Below are 12484 nucleotides of genomic sequence, written 5' to 3' on the forward strand. Positions count from 1 at the left end.
TGTATTTTTAAAGAAAATATTTTCAATAAAAATATTTGCAGAAAATGCAGTGACAATTTTAAAAGACATGCTATGAATTTGAATGACATATGAAATTTAAAAGAAAATATTTTCAAGGACCTCTCACACCAAAACTTTCGGATTTTTTTAAGAAAAACTTTTTTTTTCCAAAAGTCATGGATACGGATATATATTCCCTAACATCATAACCAAACCGGAAATTTTGTTAGAAATATTCCTTTAAGGACCTGCCTGCTTCTTCTCGGAGCTCATAACTAAGAAAGAAGAAATAGAATGTTAAGAAAATATTTGCAAGGACCTCCTGCCACAAATCATGAAATATTGTGCGTGTGTGGCCAAATACAGGCTGAGAAGAAAAAAATGCAATCAACTTCAGACTGCGGTCATTTCTAAGCCACTCGTCCGACAGCTGTTAAAATTATTCTAGTGACAGCTCATTATATTGACTACAAGCTTACAAAACCATTTTGGTGAGAATTTTCCAGAAAAAAAGCTATTCGTGATGGAATTCAAGCGTGATAGTGTGATTTCTTTATATTTCGCAGGAAAACCACAAGTGGCTATTGTTAGAGTACTCCAGTATTTAAATGTGAATAAATCATTTGTGTCACGTTCGTTACCGTGATACTGGTAGCGTAGCCCCACGTCAAGGAAGTTGATGGAAGAAAAACAGCACCATCAGCAGAAATGGATCGAAAAGTAAAGAAGCGACTTGATCGAAACCCGCATCGCAGTTGCCGAAAAATGGCTCGTGAGCTGAACATATCCTGAATATTTCATTCGCAAATATTGAAAACTGAGCTCGTGGTAAAGCCATTGAATTTCCAAAAAGTGCAGGAACTTACACCGAAGGAGAAAAAAATTGACTCAAAAAAGCTAAAGAGTTGCTTCGCTTGGCCGAAAGTGGTGAACTGCCGAATTTGGTTTTCTCCGATGAGAAAACATTATATTGTTTACAAGCGTTCCAAACCATTTTGGTGAGAATTCTCCTGAACATATCGCAATATTCCATTCGTCAAATCTTGAAAAATGAGCTCAGCATAAAGCTATTGAGATTCCAAAAAGTGCAAGAACTTACACCGCTACAGAAAGGAAATAGTCTCAAAAGAGCTAAAGAGTTGCTTAGCTTGGCCGAAAGTTGTGAACCGAATTTGACCGAATTTGGGTTTCTCCGATGCGAAAACATTAGGTGTCCAGCAGTTTGTAAACAAACAAAATTATCGTGTTTACTTGCCAAAGAGGTCGGCTGAAAATGTGCACCTTCGATTCGCCACCAGAACTCAAGCACCGGCCATGGTAATGGTGTGGGCCGCAATAACAGCCGATGGTCACTCTCCGCTCGTATTAATCGACCGTGGCATCAGAAGGAATGCCGAATATTATCGAGAAAATATTCTAGAGGATGTATTAAAGCCTTGGGCACGCACACATTTTGGCCGCAGACCTTGGACATTCCAACTGGACTCAGCAGCATCGCACCAAACGCGCGCCACCCAAGAATGGTTACAAAATTGGGTTCCTCGCTTCATTGCCAGCACTCAATGGCCACCAAAATCTCTGGATACCAATCCGTTGGACTATTGTGTCTGGAGTATTTTGGAAAGCAAAGTTGGAACTAAAAAATACCAAGTTGTCGATCGCCTCAAGCAAGGGCTTTGACGGAAACGGGCTGAAATTTCACAGAGCAACATTCGTGCAGCGTGTGAAGGTTTCATTGGTCATTTGAAGGCCATAATTCGTGCCAAAGGTGACCAATTCGAACAAGTCTAAACTTATTCTAAAATTTGATGCTATTTCCGACATTCTGACATTCAATAAAATTTAAAAATATTGTAAAAATTATGGCGTTTGACTTTGCTGCGGTTGTTTTTTATCTCACCCTGTATATATGGGAGCAATATCCTAATGTGATCCGATCTCGACAAAATTTGATAGAGGTATTGTATGTGCTGCATAAGTTATTTGGTACCAAATAGCATTCTTATGGAGTGCATATTACGCATGTGAGGACTTAAAACCACAAATCGGATGAAACATATATGTGGGAGCTATAGCTATATTTGAACCGATTTCCTTCAAATTTGATGTTCTGGCTTCTAGACTAGATTCGTTCGGATGTGCCAAAATTCAGATTATTTGGTCCGATATTGGTCATTTGGTGCACAATTAACCCGAAATCGGTTGAAGGCAAAATTTGATATATTTATTTCAGAGCTGTATCTGATGTCTGGTAGCAAAGATCATTGTTGTCGAATGCATATTACGAAGGTGAGGGACTTAAATACCAAATCAAGTGAAACATCTATATGGGAGCTATAGCAATATCTGAACCGATTTTCTATAAATTTGATGTACTGGCTTCTGGACTGGATTCGTTCGGATGTGCCAAAATTCAGGTCATTTGGACCGATATTGGCCATTTGGTGCACAATTAACCCGAAATAGTGGTAGCTATATCTAAATTCGAACTGATTCTCACCAATTTCAATAGGGTTCGTCCATGTTTGAAAAATTTCATCTCAATCGGGTAATAAATGCGACCTGCATTTTGTTTACAAAAATAAATGGACAGACGGACTGACATGCATAAAGCTACTCAAAAAGTGATTCTATGAAGATCCTCAAAAGTAACTATGAGTCTATCTCGCTTTCTTCTCCATATTTCAAACAAATGCACAAAGACATAATATCCTTACCGCTATGTGGTGTAGGGTATAAAAGGATTCTAAAGCCCTAAAGGTTTCCTTTAACATAAATAAACTCGTGAAATATATTTTTATATATTGTATAAATACTTCTATCTAGTTAGAATGACATTTGATTGGTTTCATTTGGTCGTTGTTGTTGTTGTTTTTTTTCTGGTCATAAGTAATTCCACTCTCTATTTAATATTCATTAAAAAATGTTGTATTCATTCCAATTGATAGTTTTCAATACCCTTCGCTGAAGTCATTTTTGCCACTCGTTTTTTTTTTGGCATAGTTGAGCAAATATTCACACTAAATAAAGTTGAAAAAAAATCGAACACTTTTATCCAAAATTCCCTTGAGCACTGAAGACACACAAACACACACATGTAACGGTGGAGGGAGTGTTGGAGGGGAGTGAGAGGAGAGAGCTTAAGCACCATAGATGGCATATTTTAACAGAATGTCATTTACATGAATTGGAAACAGTCAAAAGTGTGTGTTTGTGTTTTTTTGTTGCTCCTCTTCCTCTCGAGTGAAGGGCATGAATTTGACAAGATTAAACATGTCATCCTGCCGAAATGCCAATACAAAATACACACACACACATCCCCACATACGATCTAAATATGCAAACAACATACTGAGAGACAAACAAACATGTGTAGTAGGTACATAGCAACAAAACTTTCATGACATTCATGTCAATCTTTGGCCTCAGCTACCGGATGTATTCACACAAACACACACATACATGTATTTATGCATGTAGGTGTATAGGTATAGGTTTATATGTACCCAACATACCAAAAATACAATACAGCTTGAGAATAATATTATGAAAATAGTTTATCGTAAGAATTCTTCAACAATGCTAGAGAAAAACTTTTTTGCACAAACTTTTCTCAAATCTGTCCTTTGTTGACAAATTTGTTTTTTTTTTTTTTTTTGTGAAAATTGTCGACAAAAAAATATTTTCTTTGGTTAAAATCAAAATCACGCAAATTTAAGACCCATTTCTGGACGAAATTCTAAGGTAATGATGAATAATAAATCTGGGAATATGTAGTGTATATTATTTCAATCTCATTCCAGAATAGAGGCGTCAAAAAGTTGCAGGAATTCAAGAGAAGTGAAGAATTAGTGGAGGAGATGCGGAAGCTCAAATAAGGGGAAAGAAAGCATCTAGGTATCAATGCAACAGGAGGCAGCGACAGCTAGGATGGCGATCAATGAATGAAATGTGTAAAATAATTAAAAAAATTAAAAAATAAATATTTTATACCATTGAAAAAATAAGCTTGATATAATATTACTTTCGTAAGCTTATTCTGCAATTACAAGAATAAGCTTATGAATAAGGGTTCCCTTTCGATTATTCTATAATTGTTAAACAAGCATTTCTCAATACATTCTCAAGATTTTCTCAAGCTTAAGGCTTATGTTTGAAAGCTTATTAAAATATTATTCTCAAGTCAATTTGGTATGTTGGGTATGGGTTGATTGCATTTCTCTGAAATACATATATCCTCCACACACAGTTATCAGGAGAGAGAGAGAGTGAAAAAAATACCAATAAAAAATTTGTTGCTACGATAATTGGAAAAATTTCGCTCTGTCAGGAAGTTCTGGTGGCAGCCGAAGGTAGGTAGGGAGATAACACGACAGCAGCACTCCGGTGGTGGCGATGGCTTGTATTACAAAACTGAGCAACAAATTGGCCATTTGGCAAAATATTATTTAATGAAATCGAGTGTGTTTATACATTTTGGCATAACGATAGATTTTGTTTAGAAGTTTTGAAGGACGTGTTTGTAGTTGACTGCTGGGATGAAAAATACACATTTAGTCGTTATTTGAATAAGTTTTCTCTTTAGGATACAAATTGATGTAAACTCAGGAAATCAAAAAAAAAAAATTGGAAAACTGTAATTAATTAGTATTCTGTAGAAAGAAATATTTTGTAAATGACCTTCTGATATCGAAAAGCGGGTTATTCAAACCTTTCCTAAAAATTCTCCAATACGGGGTATTCAATGAAAAATATAACATTTCAAGATAAAAATATGGCTTATCAAATGCATTTCTGAATGAACGACCACCGAAAACAATTGTGTGCAGATAGAATTCTTTTTCGTAAGGTCTGCTATAACGGAAGCAGATTGACGACCTTTTCCGAAGGCCTTTTAAAAGAGTTTCATTTTATAAGTTAGAAAAGAACAGCGGGATTACACTTTAAAGTCGGTATTGTAGGCAGATGTGTCCTTAGGCTAAAAACTAGATTTAAACCAGTAAAGAAATTCCTATACACCACTTTGCTAGTTTAGTAGAGCTCCACATAACAATTAAAAGTTTTTATGGGAGAATTCAGTCATACAAGCTATGATTATAATTATAATTTAAAGTTCAAAGGACTAAATATGCCGAAGAATTTGTATCTTTTAAATTCGGAATTGTATTGCCCATTTGGTGCAAAATTAATTTGAAATCAGATAAAGATATATATGGGAGCTATATCCAAATCTGAACCGATCTCGATAAAATTTGGCAAATATATTTCTGAGCTGCATTTGACATATTTCCCTGAATATCGTTGTTACGGAGTGCATATTACGGCTGTGGGTAATAAATATAACAAATCGGATGAACAATATATATGGGAGCCATAGCTCCCAAATTTGGCATACTACCTTCTAGACTCAATTCGGACGTACGTGCCAAATTCCATCCCATTTGGGCAAATATTAGATGTTTGGTGCACAATCAAAAGTAAATCGGATGATGTTATATATGGGAGCTATATCCAAATCTGAACCGATCTTGATAAAATTTAGCAAAGGTATTTCTGAGCTGCATTTGATATATTTCCCCTAATATTGTTGTTACAGAGTGCATATTATGGCTGCGAAGGACAAATATAATAAATCGGATGAACAATATATATGGGAGCTATAGCTATATCTGAACCGATTTCGATCGAATTTGGCGCACATATTTGCAGGCCTAATTTGGTTGTATGTGCAAAATTCCATACTATTCGGCCTGATATTACACGTTTGGTGCACAATAAAAAGCAAATCGGATGAAGATATATATGGGAGCTATATCTAAACTTTTACCTATTATCTCCAATTTCAATATGGTTCGTCCTTGGGCCAAACAAATGTTGGTTGGAAAATTTCATATCAATCGGAAAATAAATGCTACCTGCATTTTGTTCACAAGAATACATGGACAGACGGACGGAAGGACAGACGGACTGACATGCATAAATCGACTCAGAATGTGATTCTATGCAGATCATCAAAAGGAATTATGGATGCACAAAGACATAATACCCTGACCACCTTGTGGTGTAGGGTATAAAAAGAGGTACATGATATTGGGAAATGGGGTTCTGTTTTTTTTTTGATATCTGATATGAAAGTGATTTTCGGTCAAGATATCCTTGAAATGTACGATTTTTTGTATAAAGGTCCCTAAATATATTTTCCTAAAAAAACTAAGATTATCACTCAAAATGTTCCTGAACATATTTTCTTGAAGAACTCCAACATTCTTGCCCAAGAGGTCCTGGAAAATATTATCCAAAAAAATTTCCTTGCAAATTGTTTCTTATAATAATCTGAAAATACTTTCTTTAACAAAGAACGCGAGTCTTTGAAATGTTTAGTTAGAGACATTTACGATTAAAACGCTGAGGTCCCTGAAATATTTCCATAAAAATTCTCAATTTTTGTTAGCGGGGTCCTTGAAAATATTGTCTTTAAAACTACATTATATTTGACAAGAGGCCCTTTAAATTGTTTCCTATTCAGAAAATTCTGAGTTTTCTTAGCTTGTAAAAATGTTCGTGGAAAATACACAATCATTGTACTATAGTACCTTTGTCCTGAAGGGCCTTTCTTAACAAAACCCATGATTTGTGGTAGAAGGTTATTGCAAATATTTGTTAAAAATCGCAACTATTTATTGATGATGCCACTCGGAAGTTTTTTTTTTTTACCAAATTCCGATTATTCTGGATGGAGGTCCTCTAGAAAAAATATTTACGGAAATTCACGAGACTCTGAAAATGTTTTTTTTTTTTTTAAAGAAAATTACAATTTTGTCCCGGTGGCCCTTGAATTATTTTCCTGGAGGAGGTCCTATGAAAATTATTCTTAAAAATTTCACAATTTTTCGGACGAGGACCTTTAGGATGTCTTTGATTTATTTTCTTAAAAAATCCAAGAATTTTGGTTATGAGTTTGACCAGAAGGTCCTTTGCAAATTATTCCTTAAAATTCACAATTTTTCGGACGAGGTTCGTTAGGAGGAGGTCTTCCGATGAAAGGATTCTTTAAGGAAATTCACGAATCTATTAAAATATTTAAAAAAAAAAAAAACCTACGATTTTGGCCAGGAGCTCCGTCAATTATTTTCCAAAAAAATCCAAGAATTTTGGTTATGACTTCGGCCAATTTTGGTTATGAGTTTGTCTAAAGAAATCATAATTTATCGTTACGAGGTCCTCTAGAAGGAGGGAGTCCTCTAAAAAACATTCCTTAAGGAAATTCACGAGTCTCTTAATATATTTTTTAAAAGAAACCTAAGATTTTGATGATGAAGTCCTTGAATTATTTTCCTAAAAAAAAATCAGTCATTTTTGTAGGAAGTTTAGCAAAAGGCATTCAAAGGACCTCCTTTACATATTATTGATCAGGAAGGCCTTGAATTATTGTCCTGCAAAAAAAAAAAAAAAAGATCAAGAATGTTTGTAATAAGTGTGGAAAAAGACCTCCAAAGGATCTCCTTTAAAAATTATTCCTAAATAATCCACAAAGTTTCGTTCGAGAACCTTTAGGATTAAATCTTTAAACATATTTCTAAAATCCAAATCCATAACTGTTTGGTTAGTTTAGGTGATCATTTGTCTAGGAGGTTCTTGAAATTAGTTCTTAAAAAATTTATACATTTTTAGTTAGAAGATCCTTGAAAATGTTTTCCTCTAAAATACATTATTTTTGGACACGATGTCCTCTGAAAATAGTTTTACTTAACAAAATCCACGACCCAATTAAGGAGGTTCTCTATTAACACGTTCCTTAAAGAAATTCACGAGTCTCATAAAATATTTTCCTCTGATAAATGTTCCTTAAAAATTCACAGTTTATCGTTACGAGCTCCTTTAGTAAAGTCCTTGAGGTTCTTGAAATATTTTCTTAAAGGAGTGAACAATTTGTCGACACAATGTCCTTTGAAAATACTTTTACTTAACAAAATCCACAACTCACTTAAAATATTTTCTGAAAGAAAGTGTGATTTTGGCCAGAAGGTCCTTGAAGTATTTTCCAAAAAACCCAAATTAGTTTTTGTTAGATCCTTTAATTTTTTTCTTAAAACAATCTCGATTTCCGTTACGAGTTCTCTCACATATATCTTCGACCCATTTCGGGCCAATATCAGTCCAAAAGACCTGCATTTTGCCATATCCAACTGAATTCATCCTAGAAATAAGTATTTTAAAATTGGTAAAAATTGCTTCAGATATAGCTATATCATCCGATTAGGGGTTTTAAGTGCCTCACATGCGTAGATATTAGGTATTTTGATGATTTTAGCGACATTATTCACCAGAACTGTTTCAAATTTGGTATTTGAACTTCGTAATGGATTCTACAGCCTAAGACAGAAAATTGTCTGTGCAGGTCCTCGTCTTCATGTAGCCCCCATATAACGGTACCTCCCGATAATCGGTATTTTGATGATTTTAGCGACATTATTAACCAGAATCGTTTCAAATTTGGTATTTGAAGTTCGTAATGGATGCTACAGCCTATGACAGAAAATTGTCTATGCAGGTCCTGGTCTTCGTATAGGCTCCATATATCAGTACCTCCCTATATTCGGTATTTTGACGAGTTTAGGTACAATACCCACCGAAATTGTTTGAGATGTCGTATTTGAAGTTCGTAATGGATGCTACAGCCTATGACAGAAAATTGTCTATGCTGGCCCAGGTCTTGGCACAGCTCCGATATAACGGTACCTCTCTATACACAATATTTTGAAGATTTTAGCTACATTATTCGCCGTTTATTTCGAATTTAAATATGGCAATGGCTTATGACAAACAATGCCTATGTAGGTCCACGTCGTATAGACCCCAATAAAACGGCTATATTCGGTATTTTTAAAATTTAAAGAGATTTTTTTAAGGATTTCGTTCTTTGAAAATTTCCAAATTCATTCCAAATGGTGGAGGGTATTCAAAGTTCGGCCCGACCGAACTTACTGCTTTTTAACTTGTTTAATATAATCCTTATCGAATATCATGCACTATAAAGCAATATTATTTGGTACTAGAGGTACAAAATCCTCCGTGAAATTGCATTTCGTTTCAGTGTCGGATATAGTTCCCAAATTGTGGCTTCTCTAAAGCCATGATACACATTCACATAAGTTTCATAGTTGGTATGATCTACTTCACATAAATTCTCCATATAAACTTTTTTGTTTCGGGAGCTCTACTAAATACGCATTAGTTGTATAGCGTATCATATAATTGACCTAGCCCGACTTTTGATCTTTCCTTACTGGTTTCAGTTATTCTTAAAAACGTTTCTTGCCAAAATCCACCCATGACATTCCAAAAGTTCTTTTCGTTGGAAAGGTCTTTCGTAGCAGAGAACAAATCAACTGTAGTTCTGCAGTCGAAAATGTTTTAAAAAGGTCAGAAAGTCTCATATAATCAAATATCTCCATAACTATTTCGTTGAACATTCGAGTGAATGATCCAAACATAAATTATTCCCAAGGGCTCGTTTTTAACGACTACCAAATTATGTTGTTTTCGAGTGTGTGCGTGTGTGTGTTTTTTTAAGAAATCATTTAAATTCAAACGTGAACGATTTTCATGTTGAACTCAGCTAACAAATCTACAACTTTTAAATAACGCCTGCCAATTTCCACATAAACGCGAAGAAAAACAAAAGTGAACATAAAGTAAACAAAAATACTATAACGTCAGCAAAACAAAAACACAAAACCGAAACCGAAAAAAATCGAACGAAAAACTCAGCTCTAACCCATCGACCTAAATTTCAATTTGGCAATTGATTGGCATCAGCCGCCTCAGGTGGATGTGTGTGCTCCACATGGATGTGGAGAGCGTGTAATAAACGTAAACGATTTTTTCTTCACTCGTCACAGTACATATTAAATAATCCTGGCGAGGCAGGCAGTGCCACCAAACCAATCTCCAATAATAACAACAGCAGCAACAACCATACTGCCTGCAATGTACCATTTCGGTTTTTATTTTGGTGTTTTTTTACTTTTTTCGCTTTTAACATTAAGGTACTGGGGGCCTCACCTCCCCCCTCTCCCCTTACACACATGTACCCCCATAAATGCCGTTCATAGCTTTAAGTATAAAGTTTTCCTACACGAATGTCTCGAACCAATTTAATATTTGACATCTTAATGCCTCGACAATGTTTTTTTTTTTTTCGAGGGGGGCAAAAATATCCATTTCGTGTTGGGGGTATCTTAAAGATATTCTCCTTTGCCATTTGACTTTGGTTGCATTTATTGCGTTGTTTATTTTTTCTTCTCTGCGGCTCCACTCCATTCCACTGCGGCGGAATGTCTTAAGTTGGAAAAAGTGGCAATGTCATTATTTATAAGTATCGTTGTCGTCGAAGTCGTCGTCGTCGCCATCATCATCAGCATCGTCGTATTTTGTCGATTGCCGGTTAGTCAGTCCATTAAGGGTTACTATCACATATCACATGCTGGAATTGTTGTTGGATGTGGCAGATGTTGTTGTTGCTGCAGTTTTTTTTTTTGGTCTCTTCTTACTTAAGTTCATATTATGGCCAAATGATGCTTAAGGGAATGAACAAATCATGATTATGACTTTATTTAGTTGGAGATTTTTTTGTGTTATTTTTTTTCTCTAAAAAATAATTTTGTATGAAAAGAATGGGATGGGGATATGATAGTCTGAATCTACGATATTCTACACCAGTATTTTGAGACAAGCCATCGATGTGAAGGACTAGCCAGAAATTTGTAAATTGAGGGACAAGAGAAAAATGTTTTTTAAAACTTCGGAAAATCTGTACCAATTGCATATGTTTGTAAGTAACTACAAAACAGAATTATAGACGTTTGGAGTCAATTGAGTAGTACAACTCATTCACCGAGGCAGTCAGGAGGGGACCAAGGGACGTTTTTCTACGTATGTATGTTACACTCTGTTTTTGTAAAAAAAATACTTTCAATCGAATCCTTCGTATTAAAAATACAAGTAAAAAAGCTGTAAGCTCGGCCGGGCCAATTGGAACGAATTTGGCAATTTTCCAAAAAAATAAAATCCGTTAAAATCTTTAAAATACCGAATAAAGTGAGGTGCCGTTATATGGGGGCTATAGCAAAACGTGGACAATTTTCTGTCATAGGCTGTAGTACTCAATACGAACTTCAAATACTAAATTTGAAACGATTCCGGTGAATAATGTAGCTAAAATCATCAAAAAACCGAAAATATGGAGGTACCATGGGGGCAATACCAAAACGTGGACATGCACAAACAATTTTCTGTCATAGGCTGTAGTACGTCAAACGAATGTCAAATGCCAAATTTGAAACAATTCTGGTGAATAATGTCATTAAAATACCGAATATCGGGAGGTGCTGTTTTATGGGGGATATACCAAAACGTGAACCTGCACAGACAATTTTCTGTCATAGACTGTAGTATCTATTACGAACTTCAAATACCAAATTTAAAACAGTTCCGGTGAATAATGTCGCTAAAATCATCAAAATACCGAATATCGGGAGGTGCCGTTATATGAGGGCTATACGAGGACGTGGATCTGCACAGATAATTTTCTGTCACAGGCTGTAGTATCCATTACGAACTTCAAATACCAAGTCTGAAACAATTCCGGAATGGCGCTAAAATCATCAAAATACTGAATATCGGGACGTACCCTTATATGGGGGCTATTCGAAGATATGGACCTGCATAGACAATTTTCTGACATAGGTTGTAGTATCCATTACGAACGTCAAACACCAAATTTGAAAAAATTCCAGTGAATAATGTCGCAAAAATCAAAAAATACCGAATATCGGAAGTTTCCGTTTCATGGGGGCTATACGAAGGCGTTGATCTGCACGGACAATTTTCTGTGATAAGCTGTAATATACGAACTTCAAATACCAAATTTGAAATACCAAAAGTCCTGCAGACATAATATACATTTAAGTAGAATTTTATTAACCGAATTCATTTCATTCGGAAGCTATTGTAATTTTCACAGACGGACGGACGTCGCTAAATCGACATAGAATTTTATGCTGATCAAACATATATATACTTCGTGGGATCTTAAACGTATATTTTGAGGTTTAACACCTGTGTTACTGTGGTGGCAACCAAAGTTAGACTGCTGTCATTTCTAAGCCACTCGTACAACAGCTGTTAAAATTATTCCAGTGACAGCTCATTATATTTTTTACCAGCGTACAAAAGCATTATGGAGAGAATTTTCCAGGAAAAAAGTTATTCCTGATGGAATTCAAGCGCAATAGTGTGATTTGTTTGTATTTGGCTGAAAACCACAAGTGGCTATCGTTAGAGCACTCCAGCATTTAAATGCGAATAAAACTTTTGTGGCTCATACCATCGCTTATTACCGTGATACTGGTAGCGTGGCCCGACGTCAAGGAATTGGACGGAAGAAAATGGGAACATCAGCAGAAATGGGTCCAAAAGTGAA

At 35.4% G+C, this 12484-nt stretch overlaps 1 protein-coding gene across 2 annotated transcripts in view; it reads right to left on the bottom strand.

Moving 5' to 3' along the window:
* LOC101891526 (uncharacterized) overlaps window positions 1–12484 on the bottom strand; it is a 217739-nt gene that overhangs the window by 100860 nt on the left and 104395 nt on the right. The window lies entirely within an intron of this gene.

The sequence above is a fragment of the Musca domestica genome, unplaced genomic scaffold (assembly GCF_030504385.1).
Source record: "Musca domestica strain aabys unplaced genomic scaffold, Musca_domestica.polishedcontigs.V.1.1 38, whole genome shotgun sequence".
Lineage (NCBI taxonomy): Eukaryota > Metazoa > Arthropoda > Insecta > Diptera > Muscidae > Musca > Musca domestica.